The sequence below is a fragment of the Callorhinus ursinus genome, unplaced genomic scaffold (genome assembly GCF_003265705.2).
Source record: "Callorhinus ursinus isolate GAN/ISIS: 27379988/994484 unplaced genomic scaffold, GSC_fseal_2.0 scaffold2, whole genome shotgun sequence".
NCBI classification, from domain to species: Eukaryota; Metazoa; Chordata; class Mammalia; order Carnivora; family Otariidae; genus Callorhinus; species Callorhinus ursinus.
In genome coordinates, this window is record NW_027397064.1 from 69403240 (window position 1) to 69417536 (window position 14297).

Sequence of the window (14297 nt, forward strand, 5' to 3'; positions counted from 1 at the left end):
TAGGCTCTTGCCCCCACCCGTAAACCTGCAGGACCCATTGCTTGAAATACTGCCCAGCTATTTTTTTTTCTTTTTCCTTTTCCTTTTTTTTTTTTTTTGGCCCTTGGTAAGTGGCGCAGCGAATGTTTATGGACTTGAATCAAGCACTGCCTCTTCCGACCTCCCCTCCTCCCGTTCCCTGCCCGCCCTGCTTGTGGTCTGCGAGCCCTCCCCTTTCAGGGTAGGGGCCGGTTTGTCCGGGACCGTACCTTCTTGGTGGTCATTAAGTCTTGGTGGTGATATACTTTTACAGTTATGTCTTTTCAAATCGTGATACTGATCTTTGATAATGTAGCTACATATTTGGCAGTAAAAATTCACTTACAGGGAAGAAAATTGTGAGGTAAATGGTCTGGTGAAAATTAGGCGAAACTTTGAAAAACCTGTAGATGTGGTAAACTTAATACGTAAATGATTAGTAAAAAATAAAAAGAAGTTAGAGAAGAAAGCCACAATTTATGTGGATTTAGATATTACGTGGATCCAGGTGATAATGTGCGTATTTTGAATAATTTATCAAACATAAAAATTCTTTACCGGTAAAGATAAGTTTTTGAAACTTGTAGGCTTACTCACAGCACCTGATTTTTAAAGTGTCTTATTTTATTAGGTTTGAAGCAATGCATTGGATTCAAATAATTCCAATTAATGAAGTATGAGGTTTATATGTATTTTTTTGTCATTTCATCTGAAGGGAATGCACTATCACTTATCCCATTTCACTCTGGGAGATTAACAGATTGTCTATGCTTCTATTATAAATAAATTGTAAAATATTATAAATTTTAAAGATTTAAAGTTTATTATTTAAAGTTGGCAGGTAAATGCCAGTCTATGTTTTTAGGATGTGAGTTAAAGAGCACCTGGTATGGGATACAGTGAACACATTACTTTAGAGGAAATTAATTTGGCCTTTTTAGGAAACACATTTTTTTTCTCAGCCTGTTTGAATATACCTCTAGCATTGTGGCTATTGATATACACACCTGAAGCACCAGATTGCATGAGTATAAATCCTAGTTCTGCCTCTTATCTTACTACCTTTCTTGTCTTGAGCAATTCCTTAATCTTGCTAAAAATCTGTTTCTGTAAAATGGGGTTAATAACAATACCTGTATCCTATAGGATTGTTGAAAGGATTAAATGAGATAATGTATCAGTTCCTGGAACATTGTAAGCATTCCCTAACTTACCTATTGTATTCCATATCTAAACCACTGCTAATACTGTGTTTCTGGGGCTTAATATTTTATAGGTCCCTTAAACATCTTCTCAAGTATTTTCTACGCTAAGAGGAATGACTGCACCATTTTCCTGAGCTATGGCAGTCAGACTTGGTAGCAGTAACTTCTCTACAGAACCCCCAAACCTGGCAAGAATGGTTCAGATTTTGGCAGATTATGGCTTCATCCCCACCCAGAACTGATGATATCAGCAGAGGTGAGTGTGGCTCCAATTTTCTATGCTAAACATACCTTCAGACTCTAATTTCTTAGTGATGCTAGTAATTGGGTAAAGATCGCTGATAACTATGTTTTTATTCCTTAAGAATGGTTATTGTTTTTTTAAAATACCTTCTCTGATTTGAGTTTCCATGTAACTATCAATATCAACAAATCATTGAGATTTTCCTATGTTAAAGACAATTTGATAGGAATTGTGGATACAGATGGGTTACAGTGGACACTCTATTTTTCTGAACTAAAAATCAGTACAAAATGATTTGACAGGCAAAATTTTTGAATTCAGAACTGTTTGACTAATTTAGGTTCCATAATTTTCTTTTTTGCACAAAATTCTCCTAATTGACCTTCCTTTGCTAAATTTCTTGTCCTTATGACCAACTCTGACACATCTTTTTATATCTAAATATCTTGGTTCATCACTTGCCCACACCACTCCTATTAGTTTCCATTTCTGAACTTGGCTTCTTCTCTAAATTAGGCTCTTATTTACTATTATTAATTTCCCCTTTCTACTTTATAAATTTGTCATTTCGTCATGGTCATAACAGCTCTTTCCTCTTGTGGTTAAACATTTGTTCAACTATCTGATAGCTTAGAGATCTCTTTCAGATATTGAATTTAAAAGTTCCAATTTTTCTTACTTTTTGTCATTCTACAACTTAACCTAAGATGCTTCTCTATGTAAGGGCAATCTTATAGATACTCTTCACTTTGAATAAACCATGGGATCTTGAAAAGGTGTGGTCATGTTTGCTTTTTATAAATCAAATTATTTTTAAATGTAGGTTATTTCTTAAGCTTTTGAGTAACAGGAGGTAATACCAGGGATGAGAAAAGAGTGGTTATAGGGAGGTCCCTGAGTTGAAAAGAAAGGATACCAATTTCTTTTTAAATGGGAATCTTATTAATCCCTGGAGAAGGAAACCATGTGGCATCAACCACTTGGTTGATCTACTATTTCAGGTTATGGGTAATTCTATTTTTTTAAGATTTTATTTATTTGGGAGAGAGAGAGTGTGAACACGCATGGGGGGAGGGAGAGAGTTCCAAGCGGACTCCACGCTGAGCAGAGCCTGACACAGGCCTTGATCTCATGACCCTGAGATCATGACCTGAGTGAAACCAAGAGTTGGGTGCTTAACCGACTGAGCCACTCAGTGCCCCAAGGTATAGATAATTTTAAATATGTAATATTATTTAATAATAGATTGAGGACTCATCCTTTTTTTTTTTTTAAGATTTTATTTATTTGGGGTGCCTAGGTGGCTCAGTCATTAAATGTCTTCTTTCGGCTCAGGTCATGATCCCAGGGTCCTAGAATCGAGCCCCACATTGGGCTCCCTGTTCAGTGGGAGGCCTACTTCTCCCTCTCCCACTCCCCCTGCTTATGTTCCCTTTAAAAAAAAAAAAAGATTTTATTTATTTATTTGAGACAGAGAGAGTACAAGTGGGGAGGAGGGTCCAAGGGAAAGAGAGAAGCAGACTCCCTGCTGAGCAGGGAGCCCCAAGGGGGGCTGAACCCAGGACCCCGAGATCATGACCTGAGCTGAAGGCACTTAACCGACTGAGCCACCCAGGCACCTCTAGGACTCTTCTTCCTACTTAAAGATCCTGTGCTTTAAATCTTTGAGGTAAAGAATTCCTTTCATTCCAAAAATGATAAACTCCTGATTTAGTGATTTTGTGAATTTTAATTTTTCCCCTAATTGAAGGGAATTTTAAAAATTTGAGTTTAATCAAAAGGTACCACATTTAATAAATAAACATCCAAGACACTGTTGATTTCTGCTGCAATAATTTTCAGTCCCCAAAGCTAATAGATGAAACAATATAAAAACAAGTAAAGAGAATACCATTTTAAAACCCTCACTGAAAAAAAGGGGGAAAAAACCCGCCTCTCTGAGAAACCCTTTCTTTTTATTTTTTTTAAAGATTTTATTTACTTATTTGACAGAGATACAGAGAGAACACAAGTAGGCAGAGGGGTAGGCAGAGGGAGAGGGAGAAGCAGGCTCTCCACTGAGCAGGTAGCCCAAGCCCCTGAGAAACGATTTCTTATACCTGAGCTCATGATCAAGAACTCACTGGTTCGGGGTGCCTGAGTGGCTCAGTTGATTAAGCGTCTGCTTTTGGCTCAGGTCATGATCCCAGGGTTCTGGGATTGAGCCCCACATCAGGCTCACTCCTCAGCGGGGAGCCTGCTTCTCCCTCCCTCTGCCAGCAGCTCCCCCTGCTTGTGCTCTCTGGCTCTCTCTCTGTCAAATAAATAAATAAAATCTTAAAAAAAAAAAAAAGCACTCACTGGTTCTAGGAATATCATTCTTGCTCATATAGCTACTCTAGATTATATGATCTGATCAGAAGCAATTCCCAATTTATGAGGCACCTGGAATCCATATGTGAAGCACATTTCACACTGCCTGAAACATAGTTTTAAATAAAAACAACTATCTTTTATTATTAATAATACTAGGGGTTGGAAAAATATGGTATACAGGCCAAATCTGATTTACTGCCTATTATTGTAAATAGTTTTATTGGAACACAGGCAGACTATGTTTATGTATTGTCTATGTATTAGGGTTGGCCAGAGAAACAGAACAAATAGTACATAATAGTACTACCTATTTATTTATGTGTCTAGAGAATTGGCTAAAACAGTTGTAGGAGCTGTTAACAGTGAAATTTGTAGGGCAGACCGGAAGGCCAGAAACTCCAATGGGAATGGATAGTACAGTCTTAAGGCAGAATTTCTTCTACAGAAAAGCTGTTTTTGCTCTCAAGGCTGATTAGATGAGGCCCATCATATTATCAAGGATAATCTCCTTTACTTAAAGTCAACATATTGTAAATGTTAAGCACATTTACAAAATACCTTCACAGCAATGCCTAAATTAGTGTTTGATTAAATAACTTGATATTCTATATTCACTAAGTTAACTCCTAAAAATAACCATCACCACCTATGACTGCTTTTACCCTGCAGTGGCACATTTGACTAGTTGTGTTAGAGACAATATGGCCCAGAAAGCCTAGGACATTTACTATTTGTTTTTTTACAGAAAGTTTGCCGACCTCTCGAATAAACTGTGAAACCCTATTGAACTGACTCTGTTCCTTTAATAACAGTTAAGCTAAACATACACACATCAGAATGATAATATTTGGCCTCTATGGCTACTTCAGTTTACATTTTATGAAACTATAAGCAGAAGAGTGTCCAAATACTTATATAAATTCCTTGGGTATTTCCTCTGGCAAGTTTGGTCACTATCCCCTTCTTCTCTTAATTTTTCTTCATATGTATGATCTTATAACAATGTAGGTATGTGATTATGCATACTATCTATTTTAGTACAGGCCTTTTCTCTTGTTTTTTTCCCCATTCCTTCATAATTTCGCTCTCCTGCCTCTAATTACAACTCTACAAATATCCTTACAAAATTAGTGAGTATCTTTCTGCACTTTTTTCTGCATGATCACACAGTCTTAAAAGAATAGTTCTAGAGGTGCAGTTGGGTAAGCATGCAACTCTTGATTTCAGCTCAGGCCATGATCTTGGGGTCCTGAGATTAAGCCCAGTGATGGGCTCCACACTGAGCCTGGAGCCTGCTTGGGATTCTCTCTCTGCCTCTTCCTTTTCCCCTCCCCACCCAGTACACGCGCACTCTCTCTCTTTCCTAAATAAATAATAGATAGATAGATAGATAGATAGATAGAAAGAATAGTTTTATAACACCACGTGCATGTGTGCTTTCTTTCTCCTCCACACACACACACAGAACTCTTCATAGTTTTTTTAACCATTTATTTTATAAAATAGCATGAAATTTCAATGTGCATATTCATCTTGCTTTTTTCAACCAAAAGTACCTCTTATCTAAATCCCTATTTATATTGATTGTTTATCCTTTCTTTTTAATTGTGATAGCTATTACCACTCTGTCCTGTCTTCATAGTGTTTTTTCAACTCTCATCTTTTTCTTGACTTGCTATTTAGTATCTTTAGCTAAAGATACGTTCATGTGGTAAAATGTGTCTGTGATTTCTTTTATAACTTCTGGGTTTCTAGCTTAGTTTAAAAAGTCATACCTATCCCTGGATTATATCGTGTAGTATCCTAGATTTTCTAGACTATGTTTAATTAAACTCAAATTAATTTTTGTATATGGAATAAGAAAATAAGACACAATTTTATGTTCTATTCAATGGATAGCCAGCTATGCTAGTAGCATTTCTTAAATAATCCTGTCTTTATGTATGGCTTTTGTCACACATTCAATTTTCAAATTTATACTAGATTTATTTCTGGATTTCCTGTTGTGAAAACTAAACTATTCAGAACTATAAACTCTGCAGAGAACTATCGCTTAGGTCCCTTTTGAATCCTTTTCACATATTGATACTGTTCTGCATTTTGGTCACCTAAGTATAATAATAAGAAATGGTAACTCTATTTCCTCCAGAATCACCCAGTACATCTAACTGGCTTTGCATTCAATGCATGTTATACTACTAACCTACCTAGGAATTATCTTAATTTTTTTCCACTATTCATTTCCTTTTCTCAGCAACTTGCTAAAGCCATTGAATATACTTCATTATTTAAAAACACCTTATCAATATTTTTGTATTTCAAAAATTTTTTAAAAAACTGTACACATAAACACAAATATATTACTTAACTTCTTAACCCTGTTTCCTATCCCAGAGTCCAGTCTCAGTTTTTCACCATGTAGCATTGGCCATTCTTGACAGCAAGTGGGCCATTTGTACCATGGATAATACCGAAGAAATCCTAAATTTTTCTACATTATGTCATCATAAATGTTGTGATAACAATGACATGCTTTAAATACTTCATTTATAGTTAATGGTTGTAATTTTTAGCTTTAGCACAGCACACAAATATGTTGGTGGTAGTTGTTGATTTTGTTGTGGCTTGAATATTCTTCTCTTTAAAGCTAAGAACATTCTACTTTAAAAAATTATATTTTAATTCAGTTCTTAGAAATATTAATTCAGTACTTTTTTGTTTGCATACAGTTAATTGTGCTTAAGTTGTGGAAAGGCTTTTCTCAGGAAAGTTATTATTTTACTGTTTTGAAATCCATTTATTAAGGTATTTTTTATTCTTATGAACTTTATCTCAAAGAGTTCTTCAGTTGAAAGTTTTGAACATGTGTTTTCATATTAGGGTCCTAGGATGTGAATGAAAATATGAAATACAACTTTAATGAATATTTGGTTTCCCTTAATGGTTTTATACATATATTGAATGACCGTTTTGTTTTTGACATCGTTTCTTTAGGTTGATAACCAAATGTTTTCTTGGTCCATCAATTTTGCTACCAGTCATCATGTTACAAATTGATGAGTACTTCTAAAATACAATTATTTTCATGAAGTTATATATCAGGATTTTAATAGGCCTTATTAATAATCTTTAATCTGAATAAATAAGACATAAATTATAGCATTAAGAAATTAATTGGATAGATGAAAATTTGTATCTAAAGAGTTTGAGAAAAGACTTTAAAGTTAAATTTTAGTAATTTATTTTAAGATTTTATTTATTTATTTGACGGAGAAATAGCACAAGTAGGCAGAGCAGCAGGCAGAGGGAGAGGGAGAAGCAGGCTCTCTGCTGAGCAGGGAGCCCAATGCGGGGCTCGAACCCAGGGCTCCGGGATCATGGCCTGAGCCGAAGGCAGCCGCTTAACGGACTGAGCCACCCAGGTGCCCCAAATTTTAGTAATTCTTCCTGTTGATGTTCAGAAATAAAAACTGTTTTAGTGTTTAGTCTTACCTGTACTTGTAATCAAGCCACATAGAAGTTATTAGCATTTATTCTCTTCAATGGAAAAAAAAATGTATAGAAAGACCTAAATATACTACTGCAAAACTTTGCTTCTAAATCAACCAAAGAGAGAGAAAAGCAACTTTGGATACTGAGTAGAAGTTTTTACACCCTATTTAGAAGACTTTTGTTTTCTTGCTGGCAAAACTGTTTATAGAATTTAAGCTTTGTTCATAGCAAAATTGGCAAAGACTATCTGCAATATTTCTAACTTATTTTATTCAGGAAAATGTTTTGGAAAAGAACAAAACCTTATTAATATAAGGTAGGTAAAAAATACTTCTAAGAATAAAATGTAAAGTAAATTTGTATATACAGATTCAACTTTTAAACATTATATTGTTTTATTTAAAGTAATAGTAAGGGAGTATTTCCCTTTTTTTCCTGCATTGAAAAAAAATATTTTTAATTTAGCATTCCATCAGTTCATATAGATGAATGAATAAATTACCTTTATTTATGAAAAAACAAATGACACAGGTCCTTAGTCCTCAAGAATAGGACCATGTATGCCTGTTAAAAATCAAGGAATAGTGGTTTCAGTTTTTGGTAACACATGTAAGGAGCTTGGAAATCCCCACTCTCCATCCTAACAACAAGGAAAAAGCTGAACAGACTGAAAAATCAGCAGCTGTTCTTGAATTTATAAGAGAGAGAAGGACACAAGGCGAACACTACCCCCAAGATTGGAGATATTAGACAGACAAATATAATGAGTTTGTGACTTAGAGGAGTAGAGACTCAGGAGCTGAAACCACCACAGGAACAGATACCTGGGTAGGAAAACCTGAACTATAATTGATAAATTGCTGGAGGCTCAGTGTGGACAGTTTGAGACGTTTATAACAACTCCAGGGAGACCCAGTCAGAGGCCACCACAATATTGTGAGATTCACTTTCAGGAGCTAGAACAGATTCCCAAGTAAACAACTCTTGGACTCCTGGCAAGGGGCAGTCCATTTTCCTTGGGTTTTCCCTATGACAATAGAACACTTAAAAACCAAAAATCAAAGAGAACAAAAAGTATAAAAACAAAACAAAACACAGTATCCAAGGACTGTGGAACAACTAGAGAAGATGCAACATAGGTGTAATGGAGACCATCTCAGAATCAAGAAAAGGACAGAAGAAATATTTGAAACAATGACTGAAAATTTCCCCCAAATTGACACCAAACAAGATGTCCAGGAAATTCAGAGAACACCAAGCAGCATAAAGGCCCAAGAAAACTACACCCTAGCAGATGACTTTCAAATTGAAGAAAATCAAAGATAAAAGAATCCTGAAAGAGGCCAGAGTTAAAGAACACCTTACAAAAACAAAGGAACAAAGATAAGAATTACACCAAATTTCTCCTCAGAAACCAGCAAGCAAGAGTGTCAACTGAAATATTTAAAGTATTAAGGGAAAAAACCCACTAATGTAGAATTCTGTACCATGTGAAATTACCTTCAAAACTGAAGGAGAAATTGACAAATAGAAGTTGAAGATATTTGTTGACAATAGACCTGCCTTACAAAAAATGTTAAAAGGAATTCATTACAGAGAAGGAAAATTCATATCTATGTGAAGAAAGGAAGGGCATCAAAGAAGGAAAAAGTGAAGGTAAAATATGAACTTTTATTTTTCTTTTTAATCTAGCAGCAGTTCAAAATAATAACAATCTCTTCAGTTATGTATTCTTATGTATCTGTCTATGTATTTATATATAAGTGGTTCTGTATACTTATATATAAGCAAAATGAATAACAGCAATGATAAAAGAACTAGAAGAAAGGAATTAGGATTATTTTGTTATTATGAGATACACTACTTGTGAAGTAGTATATTGTTATTTGAAAGTGGATTTGGATTGGTTGTGAATGTATATTGAAAACTCTAGGAGTAACCAGTAAAAAAAGCAAAAACAAAAGAACTATAATTAAATACTGAGAAAGAGAAAATAGAATCATATAAAACATTCAGTTAAAATATAAGAGGCAGAAAAGAGTGAAAGGCAAAAATTGGAACACAGAAAAAGGGCAACAAATAGAAAATAGTAACAAATGTAATAGATATTAATCCAAGTATATCCATAGCTATGTTGAATGTCAGTGGTCTAAATACACCAGTTAAAGGACATCATCAAAATGGATGAAAAAACAAGATCCAACTGTATGTTTTCTACAAGAAACTCATTTTAAATCTATGTGTATTATGTATATAAGCAGAATTCAAAGTAAAGAAAGCTAGTAGGGATAAAGAGGAGGATTACATAATGATAAGGGGGTCAATTCTCCAAGAAGACATAACCATTTTTAATATGTATGCATCTAACAAGAGAGCATCAACCTACATGAGGCAAAAGTGATAGAACTTAAAAGAGAAATAAATGAATTCATTATCATAGTTGAAGACTTCCATACTCCTCTCTCAGAAATGGATAGATCCGGCACATAGAAAATCAGTAAGGACATACTTGAACTCAGCAGCATCTTTAATCAACTGGATGTAATTGACATACATAGGCGCCTTCATCCAAAACAGAAAAATTAACATTTTCTCAAGCTCACGTGGAACATTCACCAAGATAAACCACATTCTAGGATGTGAAACACACATTAACAAATCTTAAAATAGAAATACAGTGTCTGGGGTGCCTGGATGGCTCAGTCGTTAAGTGTCTACCTTCTGCTCAGGTCATGATCCCAGGGTCCTGGGATTGAGCCCCGCATCAGGCTCCCTGCTCTGTGGGAAGCCTGCTTCTCCCTCTCCCACTCCCCCTGCTTGTGTTCCCTCTCTCACTGTGTCTCTCTCTGTCAAATAAATAAATAAATAAATAAAATCTTTAAAAAACAAAATAAAAAAATACAATGCTCTCAGACCATAATGGAATTAAACTAGGAATCAACCACAAAAAGATAACTAGAAAATCTTAAAATACATGGAGATAAAACAGTATACTTCTAAACATAGGAGTTGAAGAAGAAATCTCAAAAGAAATTTTTAAATATTTTAAACTTAATGAAAATACAATTTAATCAAAATCTGTGGGAAGCAGCAAGGCAGTGCTTAGATTATAGCATTGAATTCATATGTTAGAAAAGAAGAAAGATCTAAATTCCATAAGTTTCTACCTTGAAACTAGAAAAAAAGAGAAAATTAAGTCCAAAGTAAGCAGAAGGAAAAAAAAAAAGTATTAGGACAGAAATCAATGAAATTGAAACCAGGAAATCAATAGAAAAAATCAACGAAACTAAAAGCCAGTTCTTTGAAAAGATCAATAAAATCAGTAAGTCTCTAGCTAAGGTTAACTAAGAAAAAAAGAGTGTACAAATTAACAATGTCAGAAATGAAAGAGAGAACATTACTACAGATTTCATGGAAATTGAAAGGATTACAAATGAATACTATGAATATCTCTATGCCCACAAATTTTTTTTTATTTTTTAAATTTTTATTGTTATGTTAATCACCATACATCATTAGTTTTTGATGTAGTGTTCCATGATTCATTGTTTGTGCATAACACCCAGTGCTCCACGCTGAATGTGCCCTCTTTAATACCCATCACCAGGCTAACCCATCCTCCCAACCCCCTCCCCTCTAGAACCCTCAGTTTGTTTTTCGGAGTCCATCGTCTCATGGTTCGTCTCCCCCTCCGACTTACTCCCCTTCATTCTTCCCCTTCTGCTATCGTCTTCTTTTTTTTTTCTTAACATATATTGCATTACTTGTTTCAGAAGTACCGATCTGTGATTCAACAGTCTTGCACAATTCACAGCGCTCACCATAGCACATACCCTCCCCAATGTCTTGTCACCCAGCCACCCCATCCCTCCCACCCCCCACCACTCCAGCAACCCTCAGTTTGTTTCCTGAGGTTTAAGAATTCCTCATATCAGCGAGGTCATATGATACATGTCTTTCTCTGATTGACTTATTTCACTCAGCATAACACCCTCCAGTTCCATCCATGTCGTTGCAAATGGCAAGATCTCATTCCTTTTTATGGCTGCATAATATTCCATTGTGTATATATACCACATCTTCTTTATCCATTCATCTGTCGATGGACATCTTGGCTCTTTCCACAGTTTGGCTATTGTGGACATTGCTGCTATAAACATTGGGGTGCACGTTCCCCTTCGGATCCCTACATTTGTATCTTTGGGGTAAATACCCAGTAGTATGCCCACAAATTTGATAACCTAGATGAAATGGACCAATTCCTTTAAAGACACAATTTGTCAAGACACACACAAGGAAATAGATTTGGATAGGCCTATATCTATTAGAGAAATTGAATCAATAATTCATAACCTTCCAAAACAGCAAGCACCAGGCCCAAAAATGGGTTCACTACTGAATTGTACAAAACATTAAGGGAGAAAATTATACCAATTCTCTACAATTTCAGAGGATAGAAGCAGAAGGAATAATTCTTAACTTGCTCTCTGAAACCAGGCAAAGACATTGTAAGAAAATAAAACTTGAGACCAGTATTTCTTATGAACATAGATGCCAAAATCCTTAACAAAATATTAACAAATCAAATCCAGAAATGTATAAAAAAGAATTATATATCAAGTGGGATTTATCTCATTTTAAAATGAGCCCAGGACCTTAACAGACACATCACCAAAGAAGATATACAGATAGCAGATAAGCATATGAAAAGATACCCCACATCATATGTCATCAGGGAACTACAAATTAAAAACAGTGAGTTACCACTGAATACCTGTTAGAATAGCCCATATTCAGAACACTGATAATACCAAATGCTGACAAGGAAGTGGAGCCCCAGGAACTCTCATGTAATTCTGGTGGGAATGCAAAATGGTACAGCCACATTGGAAGATAACTACTTCTTTTTTTTTTTTTAAGGATTTTATTTGTTAGAGCATAAGCAGGGGAAGCAGCAGGCAGGGGGAGAGGGAGAAGCAGGCTCCCTGCTGAGCAGAGAGCCCAACATGGGGCTCAGTCCCAGGACCCTGGGATCATGACCTGAGCCAAAGGCAGAGGCTTAACCTACCAAGCCACCCAGGTGCCCTGGAAGATAACTTCTTTTTTTTTTTTTTTTTTAAGATTTTATTTATTTATTTGAGAGAGAGAATGAGAGATAGCACGAGAGGGAAGAGGGTCAGAGGGAGAAGCAGACTCCCTGCTGAGCAGGAAGCCCAACGCGGGACTCGATCCTGGGACTCCAGGATCATGACCTGAGCCGAAGGCAGTCGCTTAACCAACTGAGCCACCCAGGCGCCCCTGGAAGATAACTTCTTACAAAATGAAAATTTTTTTACAAAATGAAACATAGTCTTACCACTATCGAGCACTCACATTACTTGGTATTTACCCAAAGGATTTGAAAATTTATGTCCATAGAAAAACCTGCACATGAATGTTTATAGCAGCTTTATTCATAAGTGCTAATTTTGGAAGTAACTAAGATGTCCTTTAGTAGATGAATGGGTAAATAAACTGTGGAATATCCAGGCAGTCGAATATTATTCACAGCTAAAAACAAAATGAGCTTCAAGTGATGAAAAGACAGGGAGGAAACTTAAATGCATATTTCTAAGTGAAAGCCATCATTCTGAAAAGGCTACATATTTTATGAGTTCAAATATATGACATTTTGGAAAAGGCAATCTGGAGACAAGAAAGATTTGTGGTTGCCAGAAGTAGTATTGGGGAGAGATGAATAGGCATACCATAGAGGATTTGTAGGGCAATGGAAATACTCTTTACAATGTAATAATGATGAATATATGTCACTATACTTTTGTCCAAACATAGAATATACAATAGCAAAAGTGAACTCTAAGGTAAACAGTGGACTTAGAGTGATAATGATGTGTAAATATAGGTTCATCTGTGGGGGGAAAAAGCCATTTTGGTAAGTGGTTTTGAAAATGGAAGGCCATGCATGTGTGGTGGCAGGATGTATATGAAAAATGTTTGCACTTTTCCCAGTTTCAATTCTAAAACTGCTCTTGAAACATAAAGCCTTTTTTTAAAAATCCAGGAAAAATCTTAAAATAACCAATAGTACTTAAAAAATTACTACTTAGAGAAAAAAATAAAAATTAAATTCTGTGGGCACCTGGGTAGCTCAGTAGATGAGGCGTCTGCCTTCGGCTAAGGTCATGATCTCAGGGTCCTGGGATTGAGCCCCACATTGGGCTCCCTGCTCAGTGGCCAGTCTGCTTTTCTCTCTCGCTCTCACTCTCTCAAGTGAATAAATAAAAGTTTTTTAAAATTAGCAGATTCGATGTTTGTATTTATAACTGAATGCATTCTCTTTTAATATTTGCACTGTGAGATGTATATATAAATTTTATTTTATAATAAATGTCTTTTTCTTGGTGGCTGATGATTATGACATTAATCACATTTAGATTTAATTTATAGAATACTTTATAATATTTTGGATTGCCATTAGAAATTTTTTAAATCTGTAGTTTTTATTAAAAATTAAGCATTGCAGGGTGCCTTGGTGGCTCAGTTGGTTAAGCATCTGCCATCCACTCAGGTCATGATCCCAGGGTTGTAGGATCGAGTCCTGCATCGGTCTTCTTGCTCAATGGGGAGCCTGCTCCTCCCCCTGCTTATGCCCACCCGCGCTCGCTCTCTCTCTCTCTCTCTCTCTCTCTCTCTCTCTCTCTGACAAATAAATAAATAAAATCTTTTAAAAAAAATATTAAGCATTGCTCTGTTCACATCAAAATGAAGTTTTGTAGTATTTTCATTTTCTTTTTATGTTTTAAGATTTTTTTTTTACAGAGAGATAGTGCAAGCAGGGGGCAGAGGGAAAGGAGGAGAGACTCTCAAGCTGACTCTGTGCTAAGCGCAGAGCCTGATGCAGGGCTTGATCTCATGACCCTGAGATCATGACCTGAGCCGAAATCAAGAGTCGGTCACCCAAGTAACAGAGCCACCCAGGTCCC